Source organism: Pan paniscus, chromosome 20 (genome assembly GCF_029289425.2).
Source record: "Pan paniscus chromosome 20, NHGRI_mPanPan1-v2.0_pri, whole genome shotgun sequence".
Taxonomy (NCBI): Eukaryota; Metazoa; Chordata; class Mammalia; order Primates; family Hominidae; genus Pan; species Pan paniscus.
Genome location: NC_073269.2, coordinates 26,732,918 through 26,741,394, shown reverse-complemented (window position 1 = coordinate 26,741,394; position 8,477 = coordinate 26,732,918). Strand labels below are relative to the sequence as shown.

The window sequence follows — 8,477 nt, the reverse complement described above, 5'->3', positions numbered from 1 at the left end:
CTTTAAAACACAAATGTTTCAGCACGATACACTATTCTGTGTATGTACGGATAAATAATCAAACTTTGAAATTTTCAAATCATAAACAGATAATATTTGTTACTTTCAGCCTTTACTATGTAAAACAAATACACACAGTTTACTCTTCTTAGTTTAAAATATATTTACTTTGAACAATTCAACTAATGCAAGACTATTGAAAATTTCATAAGCCATACAAATGTCAACTTCATTTTCAAAATTATAAGAACTCAAAAAAAAAAAAGCTAAAGCAAGACACTTTTGTTTAAAAAAAAGATAAATAACTTTTTATTTGCACTTGTGATGAGAATCACCTTTATTCATTTAGGAATAAACAGGAAATGGTGCAGTTGTAACTCGCTGTGTGGTGACTGTGATGGTATTTACTGTCCTAGGGATGGTGGGATCCAGTGGACCAGAATAGTCAGCACCTTACCATGTTCACTGCTGTCCTTTCACTCTGTCACTAAGATTAGTTTCCGAGACTCATCAACTCTTTCTATCATGGTGTGAACTGCTTTGCACTGCATTAGCATCTGCCTTTGGTTTCTGCTCATTTTCTTTGACTTTCATTTTTCTTGTCCTTCTCTGGTGTTTGCTTTGCTGCTCCACTTTGAGAAGTTTGGGCAGCTTCACACCCAGTCGCTCCAACAGTTTGTTCATTTGGCTGAAGCTCTCCATTCTTCTGTTCTTGGCATCTGAGATTTGTCAGCAAGGCCTGGTTTACAGGGACCATGGCTACTGCCTCCTCCCACCTGCAGGGCACCTCCTTCACTTCTGGAGGGCACCAGTTCCAGTTGTGATCCAGCCGAGCACAGCAGGAACCACCGCAGCAGCCGGAGCGCCCATGGCCAAGGTCGCCCAGCCCGAGGACACCTGGACTCAAAGCCAGGATTGGGGCTCAGCTTGGCGCACAGAAATCCAAGGTCAACCAGAGCATTTCCCACAGCTGGGCAAGCCCTCCTCGACCTGTGGGGCCAGTTTCTCCCACTGGCTTTCTGCTGCCACCTCCCCTTCCATCAGAGGGACGCTCAAGATTGTGTAAGGGCCTGTGGACACCGTGAAGAGTCCAGGGAAGTGAGGAGGGGCTGGGCCGGGCAGGCTCAAGCTCAGCACATGGCCACAACCCTCACGCCTGAGCAGAGATCAGCCACTGCCACCGTGGGGAGGACAGAGGGGCCCAGGATCCCCCAGCCAGCCTCCCTCTGCATCAGGAGAGGAAGGAACTACTTTCAGAAAAAAAGTATAGAGTAGAAATGGCATATCTGACCCAATCTCAGTTTTCAGTTTTTCTTTTCTTTTCTTTTTTTAGGTTAAAATTCATTTTTATTAAATGTTAGAATAAATTTATACACAATTCACAAATTCTTTACAAAGAATTGCCAATCTTTGTCCAATTTTGTAGTAGTCTCTATACAGATTCAGAAATTCTGCTGTGAACAGGGTTTATAAAATATTTCTTTTAGAGAGCATCACAATGCTAATTTTAGGCAAAATAATGTTTTAAAACTGAAGTCTTTGCATGGAGGTGAGCTCAAACACCCTTATTCTTTATTCCAGTGATGAAATAATGAGAAAAATAAACATTAAACTGACTTACCAAGAAAACAATGAATAAGTAATTCTGTAAACTTCTCAAATTCTCCTAAAATTTTTTATTACTTTCAGAAGCAATACTTTTGCAAGGTATCAACAACCACACTATGTACCCAAATAAAATGAATGTCAGAAATAAAAATACTGTCACAAAGAAGCACCCCTTATTGGAAGATGTACTGAAGAAGTCTTATTACACTGACATTTTATGGCACAGACCATAAACTCAGACTCTCTTCACACATAATAACAATTCATCCATTTTGAAATGAGTAACTTCTCCTTTGTAGTGTTGCTAGTATAAAAAAAGATACAAGTTCAAAATATGCTGGCAACATACAAAAGTGGCCAATAGTTTTGGTCTTTGAGAGTACGCCCTGCAGTTTAACAAAGACTGGCTTTGCATCTTCCATTCAAAAGCACACTTCTCTTCCAAAAGGATGACTGCCCAACTGATGCCATCCCAGAGAGCAGATATCCCAACCACCAACTTGAAATGGCTGAACAAACAAAACTAACCAATTACTTCAAAGATGGGAAGCAAAATCAATGTCAAGGTATTTAAAATCATAAGAAATTTTAAAATTCAATTTTTGAAAAATTTCCCCTGAGCTTTTGCTGCTTTTTATATACAGTCTCTAGTAACAGATGCATTCCATCATTCCAAGTTGTACTTATAAATGCTATAATTCTTGGTGCTAAAAATAGGTAAGTTATGTCTTGAACAGCAAAGTGGTAGCAATTAGATTTCATGGAAATCTTTGGTGAGATGCAGTCCTGCAGAAGCCTCCTTTGTTTCCCTCCTCATAATGTGCCTAGAATCTTCAAGTTATCTTCAGAGGAGAAACTACAAGACCATGATGAAGGACAAGCAGACCATCCTGCATTGCTGCATCACCTATTGCACGTCGGATTTCCCTTAGAGTTTGATACTGTTCCAACAGGTGATCACCACAGATGATATCTACCTGACAAGCTGGATCAAGACCCATTTTTCTTCTGAAGAATTTTTCTACATGTCCAATAGTTGCTTCTCCTGAAACTCAAACAAACTTCTTTTCCAATGGCTTAACATGTCCCGTGCCTTCATTAGCACCAATGAACTCCAGTAATAAAGACATATCAAGTTCAGGTGGAATACGAAACACTGATTCTAGGATTTTTTTTTTGATCTTCCTTTGCTTGAAGGGACTGGCTGTGGAACAGCAGGTTTAGGTAATTCTAGACCTCTTTCTTGATAGAAATCATGCATTTGCTTTTTTTCTCTTTCCTCTAGATTGATCACTAATTTGTACACTATGTCTTGTAACTGTCGGTCCAACCTTATGTTATAAAGAGGTTGTGTCTGATGTACTGCTATATTGCATTTTGGACATCTGTTGCTGTAGTAAAAATGTCTTACGACACAGCTTTTACAAAAGGTATAAAGACATTCTGTGATGGTAGTTGCATCTATTAAGTAACCTTTGCAAATGGAACACAAGATATATGGGGTCAGCTCAGAGAGATTAATCAGGTGCTCCTCCTCGTCCTCCGAGTCCTGCCGGCCTCCCTCCAGCCTCAACGAGAAGTGACTCATGTCCTCCTCCTCCTCCTCCTTTTCTTCCTCCTCTAGCTCCTCTTCTTCTTCCAACTCCTCGTCCTCATCCTCGAAGCGGCCTCTGAAGCGGACCAGGCTGCGCTCCGGCTCCAGCTAAGGGGTCCGGGAGCCCGAGCAGCTGGGAGCCCCAGTCTCAGACAGAGGCGCCGGTCCCTCCTCACCCGCTGCGAGTGCGAGGGTGAGGGCGGGCGGGGAGACAGGAGGCGGAGGCGGCAAGGCTGCAGCTCCCTCGGCTTTGGCAGCGCTTACGCTGCCCGCCGTCACCACCGCGACCCCCTCCATGGTTGGGGCAACTTGCTTACACGTTAAGAAAAGAAGTCACATCGAATAGTTGATAGGTCTAAATATATGTTACAATGCCCTTTGTGGGCAAAGTGCAGGCAGGAGAATCACATAACCTTGGTGCTGTTCCCAGGAATATTCCACAATGCCTTCTGAGTACAGTTCAAAAATGAAAGTGTAACGTCACCTTAGTTTGAGGCCCAGTGATATGTCACAATCTCCCCTGTGGACAAAAACTAGAAAGGAGAATCACATCAGTTAGGTGTTGAGTTCAGCAATATGTCATAATGCCCCCTGTGAGCAGGGACCGGGCAAAAAAAGAGAGTCACATAACCTGGGTTATTGGCACAGAGATTTGTCACAATTCCCCCTGTTGGCAGGTCCTAGGCATGAGAGTTACATCACCTGGGTGTTGGACCCAGCCATATTTTATGATAATATGTGAAAAGGGCACAGGCAGGAGAGTCATGTAACCTGGGTACATACCCCAGAGATATGTCAAAATACCTTTTGTGGACAGTGCCGAGGCAGAAAAATAGAGTCACATCACCTAGGTGCTGGGTAGAGCAACACATCACAATTCCATCTGTGGACTAGGCCATGTCAAGAGTCATATCACTCAGATGCCAAATAGAGGAATATGTCAGCATCACTCCTGCAGGAAAGTCTGAGGAAAAGATGAACAATCTTACACATGTCCCAATTCTAGGTATAAGAGTCAACACTTCCTATATTTTGGGTCTAAGCAAATGAGTCACAGTCTCAGTGGTGGGCTGGATTTGTGCATGAGCGTCTCAATTTTTTCTATGAATTCCATTTTCTTAATGGAGTGATGACATGACCTCATAACTGTGCTGAATTTTGGTCTGAGAGTCACCAACCCCCTTGTGGACTGGGTCTACCAATGAGAGACAATGTTTTAATTTTCAACTGCCTTTGGTTATGAGATTCAACACCTCAACAGTGAGCTGTATCCATGAGGAAAGATGGCAAGTTTTACTGTCAGTTGGGTGTGGATATCACTGTCACTATCTCACCTGTGCGCTGAACCCCGTTAGGACATTCTCTATACTACCCAAGATCATTGTAGAATAGGAATGAGAGTCACAATTTGCCCTGAGACCTTTATGCTGCTCCCTAGGCCCAGGTAGAAAAGTTAATATTTCTCAAATTAATTGGGCCCAGACAGAAGAGTCCTCACTTGTCTATGAGCTGGGTCTAGAAATGAGTCACCATCCCAACTTTGTACAGGTGTTTACATGACAGTCAGGAATCAAACTGTGGATTGCATCTGCATGTGAGACACAAGACCTCACCAATGGGCTGTTTCCAGGTGTTAGGGTGACAATCCTAACAGCTGGCTGGGTGTGTATACAAGAAACACAATATCCCTTTTGTTTTGGGACATGTGAACACTCTCTGTAACACTCAAGAGCTTTATACCATATACAAGTGCATGGTAGTTCTCTATGACCGTCATATAAAGAGGAGACAGGTATTTTATAAGTTTTCCTAAGCCTAGCTATAAGAAACAGTATCTCTTCTATTGACTTGTTTGAGGTATGAGAACTGTCATCACACCTGTGAGCTGGGCCAGATATATGTAATAATTTCTCCCCTGAATAGAGAGTAAACAGGGAAGTCACATTATCACATTACCTGGGTTTGGGGCTGAAGATACATCATAATCTTCTTTGAGGGCAGGGACAAGAAAGGAGAGTCAAATCTCCTGAATTCTTGGCCAGGAAGATTTACAATCCTCTCTTGAATGTTGGGAACAGGCAGCAGAGTCACATCACCTAGGGCCCAGTGATATGTCACAATTGTCTCTGTGGGCAAACCCCAGTCAGAAGAGACATATCACTAGGTTGCTTAGTTCAGTAATATGCCACAATCTTCCCTGAGGGCAGGGTACAAGCAGAAAAGGACAGTCATATTTTTAAAGTCACATATCTTTTAAAAAAGTCATGAGGCCCCCTTGGGCTGAGTCCGGGCAGAAGTTTTCCTACCCATAGCTGTTGGTCACAGAGGTGTGTCACAATACCAATAATATGTGAAACCCGAGCAAGAGAGGATAGTAACATCATCAAGGTGCTTGGTCCAGTGATAATGTCACAATCTCTTCTTTTTGCAGGGCTCAGGAAAAGAGTAGAGTCGCATCACCTAGGTGATGAACAAAATTATGTGTGATAATATTCCTGTGAACAGAGCTTATGCAGGAAAGTCACATCACCCAGGTGTTTAACCTAGCTATATATTACATATGTATGCAGTGCCCACGCAAAAGCAGAGAGTCATATCACTAGGTGCTGGGTCCAGCAATATTTCATAATATCCCTTGAGGGGAGGTCCCAGGAAGTAGATTCACATCACCAAGGTGAATGGCCCAGAAATATGTCCTCTTGTGGGTAGGGCTCAGGAAAAAGAGGAGAGTCACATAACCTAGTGACTGGGCCCAGCTCTATGTCACAACCAACCCAGTGATAAGGCCTAGTCATGAGAAGAGAGTCACACCATGTAGGTGCTAAGCCAAGTGATAGTTCACAATCCACACTGTGCACAAGTTGCAGAAAAAAACAAGAGTATCACATCATCTAGGTAATGGGCCTAATGATATATCATAGTAACTCCTGTGGAAAGAGACCAGGAAGAAGTATTACATCACCTGTGTTCTGGGCCTAGCAATAAGTCACTCTCCCTATCTCCCACTCTCCTGAAGGCATGGCCCAGGCAGAAAAGGAGAGTCACATCAATGGAGTGATGAGCACAGAAATATGTAACAGTGCCCTCTGTAGATAGAACCCAGTCATAAGAGTTACTTCCTTTGGGTGTTGGACCCTGCAATATGTCACAATGGTCAACGTTGTCTGGACACAGGCAAAAGAGTCACATAACCTGTCTACAGAGCACTTTGATGTGTGAAAATGCTCTCTATGGGTGGAGCCACAGAAAAGAATAAAGTCACATCACCTAGGTGCTGGGTCCATGGATGTGTCATGTTTTTATCTGTTGTCTGACCCCAAGCAAGAGAGTCAAATTATTAAGGTCCCGGGCAGAGGCTTATGTCACAATCACACCTAGGAAGGTCCAGGGATGTGATTGACAATCTTGAACATGTCTAGGTTTTATTTACGAGAGTCAACACCTCCTGTATGTTGGCTCTAAAAACAGGAGTCACGCAATCTCAATGAGAGAGTGGGTCCATACATGACAGCCTCAATCCCTCCTGCAAACTGTGTCCTCTTTGACGATTCACAGCCTCACCTGTGTGCTGAATGTCTGAGATTAACCAACCCACTTGTGGATTGGATCCATGGATGATAGTCAATTTTCCAACTTTCCACTGCCACAGGGTATGAAATTAAGAATTTCAAAAGAGGGCTGTGTTCATATGGGAGGATGACAATTTTTACTATCAGCTGGATGTGCACACAGGTGTTACAATCTCATCTGATTCCTGGGCCCTGTTAGGACACTCTCTGTACCACACAAGGGTTTTACGTGGTATGCACGAGAGTCACAATCTGTTCTGAAACCTTCATACTAGTATGGATTCATGATTTTACCTGTGGCTTTAAGCCCAGGTATGAGGGTCAACATCTCTTCTATTGGTGGGTTCCGGATAGAACAGTCTTTACCTACCTATGATGTGGGTTTAGGAATGAATCACTATCTTAACAGAGGCTGAATGTTCTGTCACAATTGCAACTGTAGATTGTGTCTGCATTTCGGATTCAGGACCTCCTCAGTGGGCTCGGTCTATGTGTGAGGGTGATGATCTTAATGACTGCCACAGTGTAAATATGTAAAACACAACCTCATTTGTGTGCTGTCCTCTGTGGTGACACTCTCAGTACAAGCTGAGTGCTTTATGGCACATGCAATAGAGAGATAAACCTCCATGATCTTTGTACAAAGAGGAGACCAAGGATCTTACCCATTTTTCTAAGCCTACCTACAAAAGACAGTATTTCTCTTATTGGCAGGTTTGAGGAATGAGGGTCATCATCACATCTGTTACCTGAATAAAGACATATGTCACAATTCCACCTGTGGATAGGAAGCATGCAGGAGAGTCACATCATGTGGGTTTGGATCTAGAGATATTTCTCAACATTCCCTGAGGACAGAGACCAGGCAGGAGAGTCACATCACCTGGATGCTGCTCCTAGCAATATGGTGCTGCTTCTAGCAATATGTCACTATTTCTCCTATGGGTAGGGTGCAAGCAGGAGAAAGTCATCTCCTAGGTAATGTATGCAGAGATATGTCACAAGGCTTTCTGTGAATAAGTTTTAGGCAAGAGCCTCCCATACCCTAGGTGTTGGGCCTAGCAATATGTCACAATACTCAAAATATGAGAGGCCCAGGTAAAAGAGAAGACTCGCATTACCTAGGTGTTGGGTCTAGGGCTTTATACAGTTTGAATGAGAGTCACAATCCAGTCTGAGACTTTCTTGCTGGTATGAACCTATGATTGTATCTGTGTCCCTAAACCTAGGTAGGAGAGGCAACATCTCTCCAATGTTCTGGGTCCAGATAGGAGAGCCCTCATCTTCTTATGAGCTGCATTTAAAGATGTTTCACCATCACAAATCTGGCCAGATGCTCACATATGACAGTCACAAATCCAACTGTGAACTGCATCCTTGTGTAAGATTCACAATTGAGGTCTATCCATCTGTGAGGGTTACAATTTTAACAGTTGATGGGTTGTGCATATGTGCAAGTCAAATTCACCTGTAGGCTGGGCTCTGTGGTGACACATTGTGTACAATTCAATGGCTTTATACCATATGTGAGAGTGTGGTAATCCCCTCTGACCTGCAGAAAAATAGGAGACCCACGATCACACCCATATCCCTAAGCCTAGCCTTGGGAGACAGTATCTCAGCAATTGGCTGGTTCAAGATATGAAAGTCATCATATTACTTGTGAGATGGGACAGTATATATGTAACAAATCCACATTTGTGTAG

The 8,477-nt window shown here is 43.1% G+C and overlaps 1 pseudogene; it reads right to left on the bottom strand.

Moving 5' to 3' along the window:
* Positions 1-809: 809 nt before the first annotated feature.
* Positions 810-3,499, bottom strand: LOC117977008 (polycomb group RING finger protein 6-like; annotated as a pseudogene).
* Between the last annotated feature and the right edge of the window lie 4,978 nt (positions 3,500-8,477).